The 25,110-nt window shown below is 36.9% G+C and overlaps 1 pseudogene; it reads left to right on the plus strand.

The window, feature by feature from the left end:
• Window positions 1-5,900: 5,900 nt before the first annotated feature.
• Window positions 5,901-6,355, plus strand: LOC128582623 (28S ribosomal protein S18c, mitochondrial-like; annotated as a pseudogene).
• Window positions 6,356-25,110: the final 18,755 nt, after the last annotated feature.

The following is a 25,110-nucleotide window of genomic DNA, read 5'->3' on the forward strand; positions in this document are numbered from 1 at the left end:
GGATTCGTACTTCTCCAGTCCTGTGATGCTTCACTAAGGATAATGTGTTCCACCCCCATCCAGATTAGTACAAATGCTGCAAAATCTCCATTTTTTTTTTTTTAGAATTAAATGTTTTAACCACCATGAGTCAATTTTTGTAAGTGGTGAGTGGTTGCAGGTCTGTTTTCAGTCTTTTAAAGTGACTAACCACCTTCTTCCAGCACCATTTATTAAATAGGGATTCTTTTTGCCCTGTATGCTTTTGTTTGGTTTATTTTCAAAGATCAGATGGCAATATGAGGCTGGTTTTATCTCTAGGTTTTTTATTCTTTTCCATAGATCTGTATCTCTATTTTTGTGCCAGTACAATGATGTTTTGATCACTATCGACTTGTAGTTTTGCCTCAAGTCTGGTAAAATGATGCCTCTAGCTATGTTTTTATTTCTTAGAATCGCATTGGCTATTTGGGATTTTTGCTGGTACCATATGAAATAAAGAACTTTTTTTTTTTCAAGTTCCTCAAAGTATGATGTTGGGGTTTTAATAGGGTTTGCATTAAACCTGTAGATAGCTTTGAGTAGTATAGACACTTTAACAATGCTGATTCTTCACAGCCAAGAGAATGGTGTGTTCTTTGATTGATGTCTTCTGCAATTTCTTTTCTTAGGGTTTCATAGTTCTCTCTGTAGAAGTACTTCACATCCTTTCTCAGGTATATTCCCAGGTATTTCATATTCTTCAAAGCTACTGTGAAGGGAATTGTGTCTTTGATTTTACTCTCTGCTTGACTGTTGTTGACATATATGAAGGCATGTGGACACTAATTTTATACCCTGAGACATTACTGTATTTCTTGATCACTTCTAACAAGCTTGTGGTTAAGTCTCTGGAGTTTTTTAACATTCATAAACCTGGTCATTTCACTCAACATAATTCATCTTTGTATAATTTTCTGTCCTCATTGTAGAATCAGAGCTCTATCTACCATAGAGAATTGGTGCAAGGATTAAATAGTTATAAGTACCTTGGGTTTTTAAGGCATTCTTTTAAGTGTTTTAAAAACATTAACTCGTTTTACCCCTTAATATATTTTTAAATGTGCATACATTATGTGCATTAAAATATAATATAATAGCACAAGTTAATAATCCAATACATATGAGCATTATTGTTTCTTTCTTAAAGCTCAGTTGTTATCAAGTGACTGGCTAGGTGTTCATCAAAAACATTTCCTTTATTCCCGAGTATCCAGCTGTCTTACGTTTTCTAGTCTTCTTGGAACTAGAAGAGGCTGTAGTCTGTGATTGAGTTCCAGCCCGTATAATGTAATTATATAGAACATACAACATTTGTAAATCCAATCTTTAAAAATTGACCCTTTCTGGATAAAAGATTTAAATTTAAGACATGAGATGAGAAAAATTCTAAAAGAAAGTGTGAAAACTTTATGGAAAACTCCTGGTGATGTCAGCCTGGGAAAAGACTTTATGAAAAAGACTCCAACACCAAAAAATAAATAAATGGAACATAATCAAGCTAAAAAGCTTCTGAATAGCTAAGGGCACAACAACTGAAGCAAACAACCTTCAGAATGGGAGAAGAGATTTGCATACTACCAATCTGACAAAGGACTGATAATTAGAATCTATAGAGAAAAACTAATCAACAAGATCAAAAATCCCATTTATAAGTAGGCAAGAGACTTGAACAGAATCTTCTTTGAAGATGACAGATGAACGGTTAACAAACACATGAAAAAAATGCTCATCATCCCTAATCATCAAAGAAATGCAAATTAAAACCACTCTGAGATATTACTTTACCATAAGGAAATCTGTCCAGAATGTTTACTGCAGTCCACAATCACCACAGTGGGTTACAAAATACAAATACACACATGTCCCAAATGAGTGAGGCTATTAATAATCAAAGAAAAAGCGATTAAATAAAATCATAAAAGTAGCATTTGAACCTAGAAAGATCACATTCGAAAGCTATTCTTCACCATTGATTTATAAAACTAGCTACACAGGTGATCCCTGCCTCTGACTCCTGAACAGGCACTAAATACAATTTTAAACATTCTTCTCTTTTGTTTGCTGCAGATAAAGAGGCAACAGATTAATAAGAAATGTTTGTACATGTATATTAAATTTAACTACTAAGGCTTGCTATCAATCCATGAGATTGTTTATGTAATACACACTGAGCATAGTACCAGGAAAATATGAACTCCCAATATGTTGGTTTTCTTTGGGCTTAATGATTAGTGTTCAAATTAATTCTGATTTTCTAAAATTTTATATTTCTTATACATCACTTGGGTTACATTCTTTTCGATTTCCTTAGTAAACCAAATCCCAACTCTGATATATCTGAGTTTTCTTTGGCATGTGAATTAAAGTTCATTAGTTTTATAGCAAACAGATTTTAGATGACAGTCTTTTAATCTCTAATTTTTTTTTACCTGAGAATATACTCTTGCAGAGCAAAAATAATAATGCTCCAATCTTGTTTATTCAGCAGCATAACTTCTAGAGGTATTAACAGCCTGCCAACTAAAGTAAAAACCTGTTCGTTTTTGCTTGTGTAATCTGCTACACTGGCTTCTAGTTATTACTCTCTCAAGAATCGGTGGCAAAGCATTGTGCTGTGTGATCATGATTCATCCTCATCAGGGCGATCAGTCAGTGACAAGATAAAAAATACACAAGTGAAAAAGGTGAATTTTCAGTGAAAAGTTTGGCCATGTTAACCATGCAATTGGCATAATTTCAGATAAAGAACTGAATAATTTGTTTCTTTGCATAAGTAATTTAAGAATCAACCTTCTGGTAGCAGCCACAGTGAATGTAAATTGCTCTATCTGCAGATTTATGGTCCTCTGACATCAGTAATAGACTCATGGATAATACAGATCTCACCTCCAGGCAAAACTTGGAAGATAAGGTTTTCATATCAGATATCACTTGCTTTTTCCAAACAGTGGCTTTTAAAGACTTGTTCTAAATGTGAATACTGCAAGATTATTTGTTAAATACAAAATAGAATGGTAGCAAATATAAAGCATTATTTTTTGTTGTTGTTGGGGATTCATTGGGGGTATAAAGAACCAGGTTACCTTGATTGCATGTTAGGTAAAGTCCCTCTTATAATTGTGTCCTGCCCCCAAAAGGTGTGTCACACCCTGTGACCCCCTTCCCTCCCTCCCTCTCTCTGCTCTTCCTCTTCCCCACCCCCCACCATGTACTAGGTCGGTAATTGTCCTCACATCAGAATATAAAGTGTTACTGATGGGTTGATAAATTTAAAATCAGATCTGCTTGTTCTTAATAAATCATGGTTTAGGTGGATTTTTTTAATTTTTTTTTTTATTTTCATCTTTTCTTCTGAACAGGGAGGAAGGTTTGAAAACTAGTTCTCTAGAAATTTCAAGTTTATAAGGTTGGAACAAGTAGTCAGGGTGAATGAACCCTGTATGAAACTAATCTACAAAATTTAGCTGAACACACATATACTGTAAAAGGGAAAATAATTTTCTTATGTTTATGGAGTCCTTTTTACATTATTTTATATATTTGTCATTCAGATAAGAAATCAAGTTCTAAAGTGAGCAATTTCTTGTGATTTCCACACATATACTTGTATGAAATTAAATGTCATTCTCTCACTATCCTGACCCCACCACACACCACCCAAGGACCTCTTGGCATTTTGCGTAGTACTGAATTCTATAGTATATAGAGTGTCCTGGGTCCTTATCCACAAAATGATATTGTTCTCTCCCCCGAGTATGACAACCAAGTAACCACCTTATACATTTACAACTGCTACCACCACTGCTATCTCCCAAGACAGGAGTGCGAATATCATGTATGGTAACCAAGTTAGCTTTAGATACTGCCTTGAAACAATATGCTAGGAAAACTCCCCTAAATGGTGTTAGCTATTGCAGTAATCACCACTTTGCTGAGTACATTAAAGACAAGCAGAGACAAGTATCTCAAATAGGAAAACAAAACCAAATATTTAACTTCTCCTTAAACTCACTTCTTGACTAATCTACAAAGCTCTTCTAAACAAGTAGACTATATCCTTGTAATCTGGCACTTGGGTAATTCTTTTCTTCTCCATCTACTGTCCTAACCATTGTCTGAAGTTGCTTATTCGTGTTATATTTTATTGTTATTATAATACTATCTCAGTCATACAAAAGTATAAGAAAATATAATGAATTTTCACATACTCATTTCTCAGTTTAGAAATAAAACATTAGAAATAAAATTGAAGTTCTTGTCTTCAATCCCATTTTCTTCCTGCTCTATGTAGTAGTAACCATTACTTTGAATTAATGTTTATAATTTGCCTATGTTTTTAAATAGTTTTGTTACAGCTGTGTCTATAAATGATAGCTTGTATTTTTTGCATCTTTTAAAATTGAATATAAATTGTATCATAATAAATGTTATTTTTTTACAACTGCCTTTTCTAGTCAGCATTGCTTGGGAGATATAGTCATCATTACATTTAACTCTAGGTAATTAATTTTTAATACTATGAATATATATTCTCTTTTGTGACTGTATCACTGATTATTCATTCTCCTAATAAACTTTAGATTATTTCTAATTATTCCTATATATAGTATATATTGTATGTATTGTAATGGCATTCTTTATTATAGTAAAAATAGAATTTTTAATTTCTTTTTTTTTTTTACTTTTTTTTTGTTGTTGTTGGGGATTCGTTGAGGGTACAGAGAACCAAGTTACACAGATTGCATTTCTCAGGTAAAGTCTCTCTTATAATTATGTCCCACCTGCAATGGCATTGTTAAGCATGTTTTCTTGAGCACATGGCAAAGTATCAGTAGGTTAATATACTCAAAAAGTGGAAATGCTTGGTTAAAGGGTATATACATCTTTAGCTGTTATAAATATTGCCGAGTTGGTTTTTACCATTTTATACACTTAGGTGGTGTTATAACTATTCTTCCTGCTCAATATTGGCACAAATATTCCAACCTTTTGAGTGCATGCTTATCTAATGCACATGAAATGATATGTGGCAATTTTGTTTCATTTGCAATTCCTGATTTTTAAAGAAGTCAAGCATCTTTTAAATATGTATTGCCTTTTTTTATTTCCACTCTGGTGAAGTTCTTTCTTGTTTATATTTTCAGCAAAGCTAAAGATACTCAAGAGGGGACACCCAATACCTGTTTTCTTAAGGAACAGAACTATTTGTAGTTAAGCAGATGGCCACCCAAGATGAAGACCATTTCTGAGTCTCTGTAGAAGCTAGGTGTGGTCATGCATAAACATTCTGGCCAAAGAGCTATTAGAAGAAAATTATGTGAGCTCTAGCAAATGTCTGTGACATGAGGGAGCCTGCCCATCTCTTCTGCTTTTCTCTTTCCTATGGGTTTAAACGTGGATATGGGGCCTAGAACAAAACTGCCTATCTTGTATCACTGAGTGGAAGGAAATCACATGTGGAGGGTGGCAGAGCAATGTCCTATCCTCCATGATAGCAGAATGACAGTGGAATTACTAAGCAGTCTTTGAGCTGATTATCAATAACCTTGACTGATTATCTTGTTAGTCCTGCAAAGGTAAGAAAAAAATAATTTCTCTCTGGTGGTGCCTGTGGCTCAGTGAGTAGGGCACCGGCCCCATATACCGAGGGTGGCGGGTTCAAACCCAGCCCCGGCTGAACTGCAACAAAAAAATAGCCGGGCGTTGTGGCGGGCGCCTGTGGTCCCAGCTGCTCGGGAGGCTGAGGCAGGAGAATCACGGAAGCCCAAGAGCTGGAGGTTGCTGTGAGTCCTGTGACATCATGGCACTCTACCGAAGGCAGTAAAGTGAGACTCTGTCTCTACAAAAAAAAAAATTCTCTCGAGGAGGAAAGGGGAATCATGGCAGCTCTGATTTGCAGTGTTCTAGGGAGGAAAATGCTGACAAGCTTGGTAACAGCTTCTGTCTGTTTCACGCATCCTGGCACTCACTCAGTGCCTTGGAGCAGAGGTTGTTCACAGTATAAACAGGTAACCAGCAATGAGGACATGCTTGTTACGATGGAAAATCTTTATAAGGAGCCTCTTAAGAAATGTATCTTGTGTGGAAAACGTGTAGATTGTAAGAATATACAGTTTTTGTCCCAGTTTATTTCTCCATTTACTGGATGCATTTATGAAAGGCCTATAACAGAAATTTGTTTTATAGGTCTTTGTGGGAAGAATCAGAAATAAATCACAAAAGCAATTAAAGAGCAATTAAAAGAGCTCAAATAATGGGGTTTATGCCAGTTACATATAAGGACCCTGCTTATCTCAAAGACTATAAAGTTTGAAACATCAAGTATCAGGAATAAGTGACATGTTACTACCAATAAACTTATTTTACAGTAAAAAAATAAATAAATAAATAATTTCTCTTGACAATTTTAAGGCTTTTTGGCACCTGTAGCCAAAAGTATTCTAACTGATACAATATCTTTTGATTATTTTTCAGGTTATTTTTTCGTTGTCATTTTCCTATTCATTTGTAGGAGTATTTTATATATTCTGTGCAAAAAATTTTGTTGGCTGTACGTGTATTACAAAAGCTTCTCCTGTGTCTTTTTATTTTCCTTATAGCATCTTTTCATATAATAATCATTTTAATTGTTATCAGTTAAATGTATTAGTCTTTTTCCTTTATAGTTTGTTCTTATTTTAGAAATTCTACTCTCGTGTAGGGTCATAAAGATTTTTTTCCCTTAACGAAAACCCAAAACAAGAGATCATGGCTTTTTTGTTTAAGTTTACTTGTCCCCTATATCACTTGTTGAAAATTCTTATTTTTCCAAGTCCAGGCAATTACATATTTTCCTGAGATTATGAGAAGAACCATGGTAAAGTTACATGGTAGAGACTTATAAAAAGTTGTACATTTTCTTCAGCTGAGCATGTCACGACTTAATTTTTATAAACTTGTAATCTCATCTGTCAATTCTAGACTACAACAAGATTATTAACATATTTAAAGCACTAAAGACAGGCATAGCTGAGTTTGAATTCAAGCTCTATAATTATCTAGTTAATTTACTTGAAGCAAACGAACTCTGTGAGCGTCAATTCTCTTATCTAAATTGGGATAAGAATAATTTTATAGTTATTTTATGAGGATTAAATGAATTAATACATAATATTCCATAGAATCAGTATCTAACAAGTGGTAATTACTATGTTTGATGTTACTTTTGCTCACCTGAAGGAAAGTGTACCGTAATCGTTTCTTTCACCAATATAGATTTTTACTCCTCCATCTCTCCTGGGACCCATTCCATCTCCTGGCTTTTTCATTGCCCATAACTGTTCCATCTGCTAGTACCGTGGTCCCCAAATCCCAGGCCAGAAATAGATCAGACAGAACTGTCACAAGTACATAATATCTCTATATTTACAGGGTACATGAGATGTTTTGATACAGGCATACAATGTGAGTTCATCAAATCAGGGCAACTATCAGCATTCGGCGTGAATTTCTGTTTGAAGCATTCCAATTCCAGTCTTTCAGTTAGTTTAAGTTATACCTAACTCTACAATCCCCAACCCCACAGTCTCAGATCAGTACCATTCTCTTCTGTTAGGAGCTGGAAGTCAGTGAGTGAAGCTTCATCTATATTTTCAGCTGCTCCACATTGCTAGAATCACCCACTGAGCTCCTCTTCCTGTCAGATGCTACCACATCCATTCCAACCACCACCCCTCCACTCCACCCTGGGCCATGGAAAAATTGTCTTCCATGAAACTGGTCCCTTTTGCCAAAAGGATTGGGGACTGCTATGCTAATGGAAATTTTAAAATTTTTAAATTTTACCCCAAAAAAGTATAAAAAGAGATCAAGGGAGAAAATTAATAACTTTATGACAATAAAATCATAAAATAGCAGAAGCTGTCTTAGAAGTACTTTATAGGCATTATATCATTTAATTTCTGCAATACTCTGTAAACTAGGTACTATTCCATTAAAAATCAACTCGCTTTTCCAAACTCGCATAGAAAGAAAGAGAGCTGGATGTTAGGTTTGATACCAAAATCTTTATCTTATCCAATGTACAATAATTTGAGAAGACAGGATGGAGGCTCGGGAGCAATTTTTGCTCCTTCAATAACAAGAGAACACTATTAAAGCAAAAGCACACTGCGGTCTTTATGTTCCTTGTGTCCACTTCAGCCATTGGCTTGGATTCAATTGCACCCACTAGTCCAGTTAGAACAGTAGCCACCTCCAATGCCATGCTACACCAATTACTTTTTATTCAGTTTGCTAGAGTTGTGGCAGACAAAAGTTTAAGTAGTACACGGAGCAGCACACATTATTTTGCTTTTGTGTATGGAACCATTGCACCGGAAATGCAGACAGCCTTATGAGTCACACATACACATACATATACCAAAATCAGATAAAAACAGCTGTGTGATAAATGGCTCGTCATTTACCCTTCATGAATCTCTGCTACATCATCAAAAAAGTAAGTATTTGGCAGAACAGTGCCTAGAGCTAGGACTGCGGACTGCGAGAGAAAGAAAATGTAAAATTTCAAGTCTTCTTGAAAGTGATTATACTGGAAAAAAATGGTGAAAAGCTAAAATATTAAAATGAAATAAGCTTTTCATGTTTTTGGTGAGCTGAATAAAACTTTGATGGGCAAAAAATAATACATACTTTACTTATAAAAGTAAAAATATGAGCTAGTATTGCATCTTGCCCCCATAAACACTCTCTAGATAAGGCAATTATTTTTGCAGTTCTCATAGAGCCTGTGGTCATATATATAAACAAAGTGGGGAAATACACTTCACAATAATGTGAACTGCCAAGGCAGCCTCTCTCATTTTTTTTTTCAAGCCATCATAAATCTAAACTGGTTGAATTTATCATTTTAGTAATAAAAATATACCATCTATATTTACTGATTGAGAAGGGTTGTTTTCTCTCTGTTTCCCCCTTTATGTAACACAGATAGGAACAGCATTTCTCAAAGAACAAAAGGAGAATCATATTTCCTGTGAATGCTGAACTTGCAGACCCAATCAGTGGCTTCAAAGGATTAACACAGAAGAGGATTGCTTTGTGCAGTGAAATCCTCTCCAGAATGAAGGATGGCCTGTGACAGGTCATCTTACTCCTTGCATTTTAGCATCTCCAGATGCCACCAGTGAGTTAGCAATGCTTATCACCAACCCCCTTCAGGCAAGTTTAGGAAGTTAACTACAGAAGATTAGTGAAGTACCAAAAACGTTGTTGCAGAGACATGGAACCTCATGTTACTCTTATTACAGACAGAATAGTGCAGGCTCTGGCCCAGCCTGTGCAATGTTACATATGTTCCCTCTCTAGCTGTGCCCTACCAAACTCCCATAGGGGGAATTTCTCTACTAGAGCTGGTGCAATTAAGATTAGAAAAAGACAGTTTGATAAACTTATGAACTGCTGACTAGAAATTAAACCCTATAGTATGAAAACCAGGCTAGCTGGTCTGATTCGGGCTAATGATTTGAACAGAGTTTAATCAAAGTGACATTCTAGCTCTTTGCATGAGTTACTACTTCCCAAAGGGCACACCATCTAAACAAGTGAAGCCTGTAAGGGGGAAGGCAGGTGAATGAAGGAACAGAGTACACTCTGGTATTAAAATTTACCTTGTGTATTAGTCAGGGATGGCCAGACAAACAGAGCCAATAGGACAGAGAGAGAGACACAGAGACAGAGAGATTGGTTTTAAGAATCTGGCTTACACAATTATAAAGGCTATAAAATCAAAATCTGTAGGATGGGCTGGCAGGATGGAAGATGCCAGAAGAAACTGATGTTGCAGTTCAAAACCAAAGCTCACAAGCTGGGAGAATGCCCTCCTGATCAGGGGAGGTCAGTTTTTCTCTATTAAGATGTCAACTGACTGGATCAAGTCCACCTACATTGTGGAAGGTAATCTGCTTTAATCGAAGTCTGTCAATTTAAAAGTTCATCTCATCCACAAAAAACACCATCACAGAAACATCCAGAATTAAGTTTAATCAAATAAGTAGGCATCATGGGCCAGCCATGCTGATTCATAAAGTTATCTATTACACCTCATAATTATGTATTTACAATTCTTTTTCATGTTATTATTTTGAGGAAGGTGTATGAAACTGCCTATAAATGTTGAAAGTCTAGCCTAGTACTTGGTCCCAAGTAAATGCTCAGTAAATATTAAACAAATACTTTGGGACTTGATTCTGCACCTCTTTGGGTAGTACAGAGCACATTCTTTTTTTTATTATTAAATCATACCCGTGTACATTAGTGCAGTCAAGGGGTACAATGTGTTGGTTTCATGTACAATCTGAAATATTTTCATCAAACTGTTTAACATAGCCTTCATGGCATTTTCTTAGTTATTATATGAAGACATTTGTATTCCGCATTTGGTAAGTTTTGCCTGTACCCATTCTAAGATGCACCGTACATGTGGCCCCACCAGTTACCCTCCCTCTACCCCAACCTCCCCCCTCCCTTGGCCCTTTCCCCATATTCTTGTGCTATTCTTGGGTTATAGCCTTCATATGAAACCTATAAATTAGCTTCATAGTAGGGCTGAGTACTTTGGATACTTTTTCTTCCATTCTTGAGATACTTTGCTAAGAAGAATATGTTCCAGCTCCATCCATGTAAACATGAAAAAGGTAAAGTCTCCATCTTTCTTTAAGGCTGCATAATATTCCGTGGTATACATGTACCACAATTTACCACAATTTATTAATCCATTTGTGGGTCAATGGGCACTTGGGCTTCTTCCATGACTTAGCAATTAATTGGGCTGCAATAAACATTCTGGTACAGATGTCTTTGTTATATTGTGATTTTTGGTCTTCTGGGTATATTCTTTAGACTATTCTTTGAAAAGTTATTTAGCAAAAGGTATCCATGTGTTACGGACTGAATTTTGTTCCCTGAATTTTATATGTTAAAGGTCTAATTCCCAATGTGATTTTATTTGCAGAAAAAGCCTTCAAAGAGGTAATTAAGATTAAATGAGGTCAATATGCCTAGCGTGCTTACAAGAAGCGGAAGATACACCAGAGGTGTGCGTGTCCTCTTACTCTGAGGACAGAGTGAGAACGCAGCCATCCGTGAGCCAATGAGAGACCTCAGGAAAAACTCACCCTGCCGGCCCCTTGACCATAGACTTCTAGCCTCTAAAACAGTGAAAATATACATTTCTGTTGTGTAAGCCACCCACTCTCTGGTATTTTGTTATGGCAAAACCAGCAAACTGATACATCGTCTAGAACACAGCATCCCAACTCAGTAACAACAAACCAGCCAATGCCGGGCTCTGGTCAAGATAGGGGCCCTAAAAAGTCCAGTGAAGGAGGCATACCTGTTGCAACTAAACAGAGCTAATGTGATGAGTGGACTGTGAAGAACGGCCATGCAGTCCCTTTGAAGAAATGAATTATCTGAAACACACGGATGCATGCAGATTGGCCTCCCTCCTAAACCTGTAAAATACTAAGTCAACTTCCATTTTCTTCTTCCTAAAGATTCAAGGTTATCAGTCACTGACACCTCAGTCTGAATTTGCTTTAACATTTGGCCAAAAATTTGAGGGGGAAAAAAAAAAAGAGGAAAAAATAGAAAAGTAATTTTGAAGCAAGTAGATTTGATTGAGCTGATCCAGAGGAGAATTTAATACACTTGGAATTCAGAAACATACTAGAGATATAGGGATGTCTTCCAAAATTTACCTAGGATTGGCTTTAATATTCCTTGCATCTTACAAACAGACCAGACTTAAAGGTGTTTATTTTTTTAATTTATTTATTTTATTTTTTAGAGACAGAGTCTCACTTTATCACCCTTAGTAGAGTGCTATGACATCACAGCTCACAGCAACCTCCAACTCCTGGGGTTAGGCGATTCTCCTGCCTCAGCCTCCCCAGTAACTGGAACTACAGTGCCTGCCACAACACCCAGCTATTTTTTTGTTGCAGTTTGGCCACAGGCGCCGCCTCAGACTTAAAGGTCTTTAAAAAAAACAAACAAAACATTTTATGACTATTATGTTTCTGCCCTTAAAATGAAGCTAATAAAAATAAGAACCGCCATACTATTGCCTCTCTTTTGAACATTGCCTTTTCCTCATTCTTCCTGTAACATATTTTAGGCTTCTCTATGTCAGCCCCTCGACCATCCATAGTATTTTTCTCAAAAAACGCTTTTTCTCAGGATCTCTTTAGCCATCTAAATCCTAACCATCCTTGAAGATCCAAATGAACATGAAAAGCACTGTAAAGCCTTCCTTGATCAGTTCCACTGAAAATTCTCTTCCGCCTTTAGTTTGCCTGTTCATTTGACACCTAAATAAAGTGAATTGCCTTTTCAGATTCACTGAGTGGAAAAAATTCCTTCATAACAGAAAAAAATGTGTGTATTTAACTACGGGCCCCATAAAGCATTGCTTGAGCCTTAAAACACACAATTTGTCTCCAAAATCACTGCACTGATTGATTTCTGGGTGTTGGAGCAAATAAATAAAAATCCAGCCTTGCTCCCAAATGTGTGTCTCTTCTTAAGCATAAATTTCATGCTTACAATGATGTCTACATGTAACTATATGCTGCCTGGGATGTCTGGTATGCCAAGAAATAAGTCACCAAAGAATTCTAACAGGTTATAGAAGTGCCTTTATAATCTTTTGTGTTTTAATGTATACACAAATCTCTACCTGCAACACAAACCACTATCTATATCCAAAGCTCATAGTCCCTGAAGGACAATCTAATCATTATACATAAACTATTATATTCCTATCAGGGCCATTCGCTCTGAGAGGTCCCGGAGATATAATTGTGTGTGTGAGTTGGGGGAGAGAAAGGAAGAAGGGGGTTGGCAGGACAGGGCATCTCCCTGTGAAGCAGGTTCACCATGTGCCGGGTACCAACTCAGCTAGTCCCTACATACGCATACAGTGAATTACCTAAAGGGAATTGATCACTTTCAGATCGGCAGTAAAGAATTCACTGAATGTACACAGCTATGATTTAATAAAAAAAAAAGAATTCACTTTAGATACACTGTAAGCCATACTCTCGAGGCTCAGGAAAGCAGATAAAGTTTTGACTATTCAAATCCCACTTACGCTACAGACCCTGGAAAGCATCCCACCTTGGGTTTTATTCCCCAGGAAAACATGACTAAATGTGGCTAAAGCAACTGAAGGATATCCTGTTTCTAAGGAGGGGCTGATACAGAGCCCAGGCTATCTCAACCCGCTCCCCCATATCTAAAGATGCTGCATTCCTAGCACATTCTGTAATTCAATTAGACAAATAGAAGACCTCCGCCTGTTGTCTCTCCATCAATCTGTCTTTCCACTCACGGAACATTGCAGGCATGGAAGCTTTACAAAGCGAGTTATTTGGTTAACATGGTAAGTAGTGCCTAAAAGGGCCCTCCAGGATCCCTATCATCTGGTATTACCCTCTGGGTGAGAGCCGGATCTAGTGACTTGCTTCTGACAACAGAACACAGCAAGATTGAATTATGAAAAACTGTGACTCCTCTCTTGCTTGCACTCTCACTGGCCCTTCTTTACTTATTCTGATCAAGTAAGTTGTCAGGTTATGAGCTGTCCTGTAGCAAGGCAAGGACCTAGAATGTGGCAAGAAACAGGGCAGCGTCCATGCCCCAGCCCCAGAGGACCATGGCCTTGCCAGAAACCACACAAGCTTGAAAGCAGATCTTCTAGCTGAGCCTTGAGCCCATGACAGCCTTGGGGATACTTTGAGTAGCCTTGTGGTGCTCTGAGCCAGAGGTCTCAGCCAAGTTGTACCTGGATTCTTAAGAAACTTTAAGATAATAAATACCTGTTGTTTAACTAAGTCTGTGGACTATATGTTACACAAAAATAGATAATACAGTTAATAATTTGGGGGAAGTCTCTTCTAAAGGATCCCTTCCTGTATTTACCATAGGCATAAAAATATGACTTTAGACAGGAGATAATTTTCCAAAGAGGTAGTGTATTTTAGTGAAGATGTAAAGAATCTAGGACTGTAGTTCTAGCTCAGTCTCTCTCTCATATATATGTATGAGAGATACACACACACACATACACACACACACACACGACTTCGGTTGAATAAGGTACATTGTCATAACATTTCCTGACCTGAATTTCCTTTTTTCATAGATTACAGAAAAAAAATGAATTTAGATCCCACCCTGAGCTAACAATCTTCACCCACATGAAAATTTTTAAATCAGGCTAATTCAAACTCATGAATCTGGTTGTGCATTTCAGTTCAGTGTTACTGTTTGTTTGGACTGGATTCCTTTTTCATGGGTGCTGGGCCAACTTCTAATGCTATTACTCCAACAGAGCAGTTTGTGTATCTTCCCATTTTCATATTCTTTTTGCTTAGTTTTATCAACACATTGAGATTTCAAGCTAATGACAAAAAAAAAAAAAAAACCCAGCATGCCTCCCTACAATTACTTTCAAAAAGAGCAAAAAAAAAAAAAAAAAAAAAAAAATACATCTTCGTAGTTTTCATATTCAAAGCATTCATTTTATCTAAAATGAATCATAGTCTCACTGCCTATATATAAAATAGACAACAGAAGCAAAGTGAGGGAAGTGGTGTAAGGTACTCATGGCAGATGCTTTAATGTATCTTAACAGCTTTGCTTGATGTATCTTTTTTTTGTTATTTTAAATAAAGACACAACTGAATTATTATACTAAAGTGCTCCCATAGGCCAAAAACTTTAAAAGAAAATAGAAAAATACATATCTTTGGGGCTGAGAGCAACAAGATAGGTTGATTCAAACATGACTTGAGATTTTTTGAAACTTCTCCCTCAGGAATACCAATAATTCATAAATTCAGTCATTTTATGTAGTGCTGGACATCTCAGAGGTTTTGTTCACTCTTTTTTATTCTTTTTCCTTATTTTTGGCTGGATTATTTCAAAAGATCTGTCTTCGAGTTCTGACATTCTTTCTTCCAGTAATAGAAATCCAGAAATAGAAAGACTGTCTAGTCTATTACTGAAGCTCTCGAATTTTGCATTTCCTTCAATGAATTTTTCAGCTCTAGAACTTCTTTCTTTCTTAAGATATCTCCTTGATTAATGTCTCATTCATGTTCTGAGTTTATTTTCTGATTTCCTTGTATTGGTTTTCAGATTTCTCTTGTATATCTTTGAGCTTCTTTAGCATTAACATTTGAGATTTATCTGCCATTATGAGGAATTATTTTTGATTAGGATCCATTGCTGGACAATTGTGGTTCTTTGGTGGCACCATATTTCTTTGCTTTCTTATGTTTCCTGAGTCCCTCCACTGATGTCTGGATATTAGGTATATCAGTCGCCTGTTCCGATTTCTTAAAATTGCTTTCAGAGAGAGGATGTTTTCCTGAGGGAGGGTATGTATAAGCTGTGGATTGAGTAGGACACTTTGGCTTTGATTTTGGGTGCCTGTGGCAATATGATCTTTGTATGATTTCTTAGTCAATACTTAGGGTCAGTTGTATCTGTGATTTCCTTGGTGACTTTGGAAACAGGTATTATGTGGGGCTGTGGGACTTGAACAACTGAGCCAGTCTTTGGACTGCAGTGGGCTGAGCATGCCTGATTTTCAGCCCCAGAGTCAGTGTGTCCTCTTGGACCAATTCTTGCTCCTTTAGGTGGCTTGCTCAGAAGCTAGTAGTTGGAACAGAGGGCTATGTGTGGGTGGGTCCTCAGTACCCAGGGCAGCTGGTGATGTGGGAGACAGCAGTAGCAGTCATGGAGTCACTCACTACAGCCCACATGGTCCATATTCCTATTGCTTGTAGCTGTAGTCCTGAGCCCCACAGCTACCTGTGCATACAGACCTTTCTCCAAGTGAATCATAAAATCTTTGCTGAAACTGCAAAACAGTTCATTCAGCATCAGAAGTTGTTTTACAAATATTTATACTGAGTTACAATTTAGAGTGTGCTTAAAAGAATTTGATCTTCCCTATCCCTTCCTGGCCAAATGGTAGATAGGAGCCAGACCACCTTGAACTCAGCCTGAGGGTAGGATGTGGCCCAGAGTTAAACTCTCAAAACAGCTCAGGGTGTGTGGGCTTGCAATCAAAGAGGGTGAGGCTTTTGGGGTGAGAAGCTGTGAGGAATGCAGTCCACTCCGTTCTCAGCCTCCTAGAGCAGCATGGAGTCAGTTGTCCTGTGTGTATGGAGGAGAGCTCAGCTCCCCGTCTCTCTTTAGCTAGGCAGCAGCTTCAAGTCAGCTGAAGGGCAAGGTTGAATAAAACAAAACAAGAAAGACTGGAGAGAAAATATCTAATCCTTCAGGATACAGTTCCTTCCTTTTATGTGAATGGTACATATCTGTGTTCCTGGTTTTTCCTCCCTAATTACATCAGTTGTGAGGTAAGTAGCCTGTAACTGAGATGTAATTTATTTGCAAATCTTTTATTTTTTATTTTATTTTTGGGGGGTAGAGACAGAGTCTCACTTTATCACCCTCGGTTGAGTGCCATGGCCTCACATCTCACAGCAACCTCCAACTCCTGGGCTTAAGCGATTCTCTTGCCTCAGCCTCCCAAGTAGCTGGGACTACAGATGCCCGCCACAACACCTGGCTAATTTTTTGTTGCAGTTTGGCTGCAGCCAGGTTTGAACCCGCCACTCTCAGTATATGGGGCCGGAGCCCTACCCACTGACCCACAGACACCACCCCATTATTTGCAAATCTTAATATATACTTAGGCTAAGAAATTCCATATCCCCATTAACATATTACAAATGAGTCATTAGAGTTGGCATGAAATTCATGTGTGTACACTATGAGGGAAATCTGTTGGAACCGGTTTATCTACTTAGCTGAGTGGAGAGGGGTAAGCCAAAAATTGGTGCGACCACTTCACCTAGAAGAAATTGATGTGCCACCAAATACCTCAATCTGGACATGAGCCTGATTCTAATCAGAGTTATTCTCTCTGAACCGCCCGGGCACAGACAGACCCTTCTCTCATTAGAGTCACAATTTTTTTGCTGAATTGGCAAAACAGTTCAGAATCAAATACTGTTTTACAAATATTTATTAAGTTGCAATATAGAGATAAGTAAAGGAATGTACTTTGGTTTCCTATTTATCCCTTATCAAGCCCTTGTTTAAATTCATAGACTATCAAATAGTGAATGCTGTGAATATTTTCCTATGATTGAATTGTGCATGTTTTTCTCATACATTTTATAAATGCGCCACAGAGAAGAGGGTCATATCCCAGAAGTCTGAATCATAGTCCACGTGTAAACTTCCCTAACTGATGTGATCAACAATATATCAGATTATCAAGTGAAGTATAGATTGCATGATAAAAATGTGACAATTCTTGAGAGGAGACATATTTGAAAAAATTTATCAACAATGTTCATTCTCATGAGGAGAAAACGTGAAATGGTTTTATTATATAACATGCTAAAAGTTATTTCAGTTAAGCCATAAAAAATTTAGAAGCTTTTAAAGGGCTACTCTTATCCAGAGGAGGGCGAGCAACAATACCTTACTAGCCCCTCAGAAATAGTTTATGAGAGACCCTTTCTAGTATCCTGAGATAAGTACTATGTCGCCCTTTCATCCATTGATATGGAAGGATAAAATTGACAGTGGGAAATAATATGTAACAGACAGAGAATGCCCTTGGGGATTAAAAACACTTTTGGTCTCTTCAAAAGCCCCTTTTTTTTTGAGAACTAAAATCTACATCCTTGTCTCAGGCCAGTGGTCAGTTGGACGGGCAGGGGAATGTCTTTTGCTCTTTCTGCCACAGGAGCTAGCTCCTGGACATCTCCTAGATGGAGGTCACAAGATCATCTTAGCCAAAGATGGGATGACTTGGTGGTAGAGGTCATATAATTGTTTGAGCTGAAGATAGGATGACCTGGCCAGAGGTCTCAAGATTGTCTTAGCCAAAAATGGGATTATAGGATTCGGGTTCAAACCCAGCCCCGGCCAAAACTGCAACAAAAAATAAAAAAAATAGCCGGGCGTTGTGGCGGGCGCCTGTAGTCCCAGCTACTCGGGAGGCTGAGGCAAGAGAATCGCTTAAGCCCAGGAGTTGGAGGTTGCTGTGAGCTGTGTGAGGCCACGGCACTCTACCGAGGGCCATAAAGTGAGACTCTGTCTCTACAAAAAAAAAAAAAAAATCTCTATGCTTCAGCTCATAAGGTAGAGGCTGGTAATTTTGAGATAGGAGTCTGCCAGTCTTCTCATTTGCCCACAAAAGAAAATAAAATAGAGCATAAAAACTCGTTCAGTGGACTCTAATTTGGAGTAGTTGTAGCAAACACATTCTGGAACTAATCCCTCTCCCAAGCCAAGGAAAAGTTGAATGAAAAAATTATACCATTATAACAAGATGTTAGATTCTAGCAATCAAAGACACAGTCCATTTGTCCATTCTGTCAATCCTACATTCACTTAATCACTCATTCAACAATACTGAGTGCCTTGTCAGTATTAAGAATTGTGCTTGGTATCAAGATTTTGATAGGAAGTCCCCTGGTTTGAAAACAATTAACCTAATGAGGAATATTTTCAGCAAACCACATTTAACACAATTCCCACACCTAGTGATTGATCTTAGGCTGTGAAATCTAAGCTGGTATCTAAAAGGAATTAGCCAGATGAAGAAATTGGGAGAAGAGCACTTGGACAGATGACATACGAGGTGCTGAGGTGGAATAAGGGAGGACGCTGCAGAGGATGATTGAACAGATTTTATCAAAGTACAGCATTCAAAGTACTAAGAGTTCAAAGGAAGACAGTTAAACAGGGATTGCTCATAATGGACATTGTAAGGCATTTGGCAGTTAATCTAAGATGAGTGTGGGTTTATTGAAAGGTTAAAATTAAGAGAGTTATCCAGCTAGAAATGCATTCCTTTTAGAAAGAGGATTTCGGCTGCTCTGAGAGGGGGAGCTAGAAGTCATTTAGGGGAACTGGAACCATCCTGTTTCAGAGAAGCCAGTTTCACTCTGTTGATTTCACTCAATCTTTGTTGAATATGTAAGTTGTCTCCCTCACAGGGTAAAATTAGCATACTATCTAACTCACTAGGTCCACTAATTATTTCTCAATTCCAAATTGGCAATCATAGAGCTAATATATACTATTGGTTTTGATATTTGGGATATATAAATGATACAGTCCATTTCTTTATCATCTCAATCATGCATTTAATTATTCATCAGCACTGAGGGCCTCTTCAATACTAAATACTGTGATAATTGCTAGAATTTTTTTTTTCCAGTATTGAATAAGGTTCCAGTTTGATAATGATAAGAGTCTGGAAGTAATATAAAGTAAACCACACTTGACACACAGTTACAGAGACATTGTAAATATTGAACAATCAGATAATAGCTGTAGACTCCCTTAAAGAAAACAATACTAAATGTATACTAAATACACAAAAATTTAGTATACAATTATAGAGATTGCCAGACCCCTCAAATGTTCATCTATAAACCACCTAAATGTTACACAGAATAAGAAACTTTGCTTTATAAAATCTCGCTGATTTATATTAATGGTATACAACAAGATAATAGCACAAAAAAAGTTATCCTTGACATGTGAACACTTTCTGCAGGTAAAGCTTTCTGTGGTTAAAAAATGGAAACCTAATAAACACATGTATATATGTATATGTAAAAATTTTTAAAAATGCCCTTATCATGAACCAGCTGTCTTTGACTCAAAGTACATTCTGGAACCTTACCACAGTTAGCTTAAACTTTAGCAATGTACAGGTTTTGTTTACATAATCATCTGTTTATAAAGAGTTGGCCTAACCAGCATAAAGATTATTTTTATTTACCCAAACCACAACATCCCCTGAAAAGTTTCATTATAAATGTAAGAAGAAAAGATAGCCAAATAAAATTGGCTATTATAAAATATCTGCTAGCGGTACAAATAATTTTATTGATGTCTCTGGATTTATTCAAAGCTAAACCGAGAACTTCTTTGCAACCTGAATCTACACTTTTAGTCATATTTTGGGTTGCCAATGAAGAGTTTGTCAATTTAAAAAAAAAGCAACCACAGAATACTAAAATAACATTTTGCTTGTCAGTTTAAACCTTCTATAAATTCACTTTAAAATTTTTTTCATTTTTACCCAAATTAGTAAAAGTATTCAATTAAAATGACACAAAATCTTTCACTTAGGTGCAGATGTAGTCACTCTTGAAAATTGTTTAAATTTCAATATAAATTACCAAGGAAAAACTGATTACAAGCAAATGTTTCTCTTGGAAGGAAGCTAACTAAATAATATAGAGGTATTTTATAGAATGAGAAATTGAGGTTCAGGTTTAGAGAAGAGGAAGCTGGATCTACCAGGAAAACCACATAACTTAACAGAAAAAGCTATCCAATTCTATCAATCTTACTAAATTCTATCCATCTTAGTATTTGGACTAGCAAATACTTTTGTTTTGAATTCTATTTGAATTCAATTCTGTAGACATAGACTTTGTTGAAGAAACGACAAATCAAAGCACACTTGGCAATAAGCACACTATTCATTCAGCATTTTTCCTGTATTCTTCTGTACAATCAGTTTATTTAACAAGTATTTACTGAGTAACTTCTCAATGTGTGTTCAGGGAAGAGAGTGGAGTTATTGCTAAGACATGAGGTCAGGTACATCACAGGTGCCCATTCAAAAGGCCTTAAAGGTATAAAGCAGAGCTCAGATTTTCTCATAAATAAGAATTAACCTATTCAGAAGTTAAATGAGTTCTCAAACTTCAGTGATGATAATAATTTGGAGAACTCATTGAACATACAGAAGAGCAAATGCCATCCCTTTTGGGTAGGTTCTGATGTGGTGCTAAGAAACATGAATTGTTACAAACTCATCAGCACATCTATCTCAAATGATCACCACCTTCCAAATGCAGCAATTCACATATGGATGGTCCTTCATGTATGATACATGCTATCTTCTAAGATACTGTTAATTAAATTTCGAGTGGATAGACTCATCTAGAGACACTGACAAAAAGCAGATTCTGATTCAGTAGTTCTGAGGGGAGCCCTAAGACCCTGTATTCCTAACAAACTCAGAAGTGATGCTGATTTGGCCAGTCCCAGAATCATGTTGCAGTAGTCAGGGCCTAATACTCTGCCAAAAATGTTAGGATTAAGATACAAAAGGTGTAATTCTTTTCCATAAAGTATTTCTAAACTAGAGATAGAAATGGAAATATATCCAGGATACTCTGGGAACATAAGGCATGTGAAGAGAAAAGGCAGGGAAAGCTGACTGACAAAGACACTCTCGAGCTGAGATTTGAAAGAAACAATCTTATTTAGTCACATGATCTTCAGAAATTCACTAATGTAAGAAATGAGCCAAATATGAAAGCAACTCAAGCAGCTACCCAAAGGCATGTATTTTTATAACTAATATAGAAAAGTTTTATACATGTCCAAGGAAAGATTTCTTCTGACTGTCCCTCTTATAAATGTCCTATAAGTTTACCAATGGTTTTATACCCGTTCACCAAGATATCGTCCTTAGTGGACAGAGTACCTGGGGAGTGGAAATAATCATAGTGCCATACATATTCAGTCCTTTAGCTCAAGCATTTTATAATTATTTGTTGAATGATGACTGCAGGCTTCATGGAGGATGTGGGTTTGTAGCCTGTGTAAACTTTCTGTAAATGAAGGTGCTTAAAGAACCATACTCCAAACAGTGTGAGATGCTACTCCATTGTGGTTATTCCCATTTTGAGTACTTGCCAACATCATAGGACAGAAGAAAACACTTTGGGGGTAGCCCCAATTACACAAGTATATACTAAATAGAACCAAATTTTATTTAGTGAAAGATCCTAGAAGAGGATCACGCTTTTAGCTATTTTTAGTCCTTGCAAACAACCACAGTCATATCAAAGCATTGTTCAGATTGCCCTACTCAGAAGGTTGCCAATTCTTGAAGATTAAAATCCTTTGGGAATAAAATTTAACTTTCCCAGAATATCTCAATAAGGTTTAATTCCATTGTACTAAATATTTGGTAATCAAAAGATAAGGAAGGCATAGTCACTCTTGTCTGCAAACAGCTTTGGAAGACAGGTGTATTAGCTACTAATTGTGATACAGTGTGGTATCATGAATGCTACTGTAAGAGAATGAACTAAGATAGATCTTCTTGGCCCACATACAGCTTCTTTGTGAACTGTCCTTCTGCCAGAAACCCTAATATACTATGTGAACTTACCTTCTCAGCTATGATTAGTTGGGGGAAAGGCAGAGATCAGACCAGAAGAGGGTACTCCCTGGCCATCAAGCAGACATGAGCTTTATTGTAAGGATAGAGTTCAAGTGACATGGATGCAGAAAGCTGAGAGCTGTATGATAGTATCAGCAAAATGCAGAGTAAAACACGACCTTCTGTACTGCTGATTCCCAGAGTTACTGCTGCTGTCCTCACAGGGTAATAAAACACAGGATCCTTAAGGCAGACTTTCTGAGTTTCAGATTGAACTCCTTCACTTGTTATCTATGACCACAAGCAGGTTATTTAATCTCTAAGTGCTAAGCTGCTTCTTTAGCAAATGGAGATGATACTACCATGGCTACCTACCTTATAGGGTTGTTGCAAAGAAGATTGAACAATGTAGTGGACAGCTTCTAAAATGGAGCCAAATGCTCTCTGCCTCTTGTGTTCACATCCATCTGTAATTTTCTTCGTTTGCATGTGAGCTGAACATATTGATAGTAAATTGTGTCTAACAAATAGAGTATGGCAAAGATAAGGGGATGACAGTTTCATCATTGAGTAACAAACATTAAAACTTCTCTCTTGCTATTAGCCTCTTTTTCTCTCTTGCTGGATTTGATGAAGCAAGCTGCCATGTTGGAGCAGCTATGTGGGAATGAATTCAAGGTACCCTCTGGCCAACACCCAGCAAGGATCAAAGACCCTCAGGACAACAGCCTACACAGAACTAAGGGGTTGGTACTTAGCTTGGAGGTGAATCAACCTCAGTCAAGATATTAAATATGACTGCAGGTTCTGGGCTGACATCTTATCTTCAGTATTTGGGGGGACTATGAAGAAGGAGGCACAGTTAAGCCATGTCTAGATTTCTTATCCATAGAGCCCGTATTGTAACTTAATACATATTTATTACATCACGGGCTCTATGGGTAAGAAATCTACATATGGCTTAACTGAGAGACGGATAAGGGAGGGATTATTTCTATCTTAACTCAAAAGTAGGGAAGTTTTTCTTTAAATTCACAACTCTTATATTGGTATTTATATAATGAGCAGAATCATGCCTGGCTGAGAAAGACAGACAGGAACTGTAAGAAAAGGAAACAAAATAATGAAAAGCACAAAAGGAGACGGCTTTCTACCATTTTCCTCCTTAAGCCATTATTCAGGAGATGATAAATGGCCCACAGTGGCAAGCCGGGCTGGCAAACAGCAGGAGAATACACTGAAAAGGTCAGTTAGAAATAGGATTTGAACAGCTTTGAGACAGACTAAGGAATGTGAATAATTTTTTATGGCAATGAGTAACTGAATTAAAGATTTGGTAATAAGAATGGAAAGAAAGGGGGAGATTGGGAAAAGCTATTTCTAAGGTAGAATTACAAGGGCCTGCTTTTTTATTTGATGTATTGATTTAGTAATGGAGAGGGAGGAACTAATTATAACTAGAGGTATCTAGTCTGATTCCTGATATACAACACAAAGTCAGTTTGGGGAGTAAGGTAGGACACCAAGTTCGAGGTGCCCATCTAAGTGATGCTATCCAGGAAGCAAGCATGTATGTATTTATTAGTAAATACTAATAAATGAATGTTATAAATTATAAGACATTAAATTGAAAGAAATTATAAAGAAGTGATGAAGAAGGAAATAGAAAACTGGGAGAAACAACAATTAAGGAATGGATTCTAAAACACAAGTGGAGGATGCTAAGAAGAAATTAATATGAGAAACAGGAGTAAACATTTGCCTAAGGGAGATCCTTAGGACTAGGTACGTGCACACCAAAAGGGTAAGTCTTTGAGAAGAGACCATGAGATGTTGTTATGAAGTGTAGTTACAACTACAACTAGATGCTGTAATTGTTGACCACAGAGAGAAATTTCCACAAACAGAAATTTAACATTTTATACTTCGAGGAATGACCAGCCCAGAGACTGAGGTAGATAACAGTGATGGTGAATCTAATCTTTCCAAGAGGCTGGAAACAAACTTCAGAACAAACGTAGGATAAAGGTACATTTTCCTTTTTAAAATTAAATTAACTTAAATTGTATGTTATACGAGAGTCAGTTATGGTGAAAATCTAACAATTTTTTTCTTTGAATCCTTTATCTTCTCAGCAGACTCATAGCAGCATTTTCCTAAGATTATTTTGATACATAATTTCTTGCTGATCAATAATTTCTCATTCCAGTAAGATAAGGTCCTGGTGGTAACAACTAACAGAATGAGAAAGAAAAAGTTACCATTTCTCCCAATTTTTGGATAGCATATAGACATTTCTAAGGAAGATTCATCTTGAACTTCAGTGACTTAAGATTTGTGAACATGTAGTTGTAGCATTTTTTAAAAAGTTGATTTTTAACAATGCATATGAAAAGGCCTAACTAAGCAATAACATAAATGTAATTGCATGGGAAACATTTTATCTAATGGCAAAACTTATAATACATTAGAAGCGACAAAAAATACAAAGAAATGTCATATTCTAATTATAAATCCATGGCATGTATTCATTAAAACCATTTCTAAGGGGTCACTATTGGGCCATCCTTTGTTGCTATAAATTAAGAGGCTACAGTAAGTCTTATTTAAATGTAAAAAAAACTTTCATTAATTTTTCTGTGTTTGATACTGCTATTTCAGAGGCTTTTCCCCTGCATTAATAAGAAGCTACTCTGTTGAAGACCCCAGTGCTCCCAATAGCTCAGTCTTAGAGCCTCTCCTGGCTGACGCCATCCTATATTTCAATCCAAAGTTTCTTGTGTTTGGTTGGAAACTCTAGTGTAGTT

This window comes from Nycticebus coucang, chromosome 3, assembly GCF_027406575.1.
Source record: "Nycticebus coucang isolate mNycCou1 chromosome 3, mNycCou1.pri, whole genome shotgun sequence".
In the NCBI taxonomy this organism is placed as follows: domain Eukaryota; kingdom Metazoa; phylum Chordata; class Mammalia; order Primates; family Lorisidae; genus Nycticebus; species Nycticebus coucang.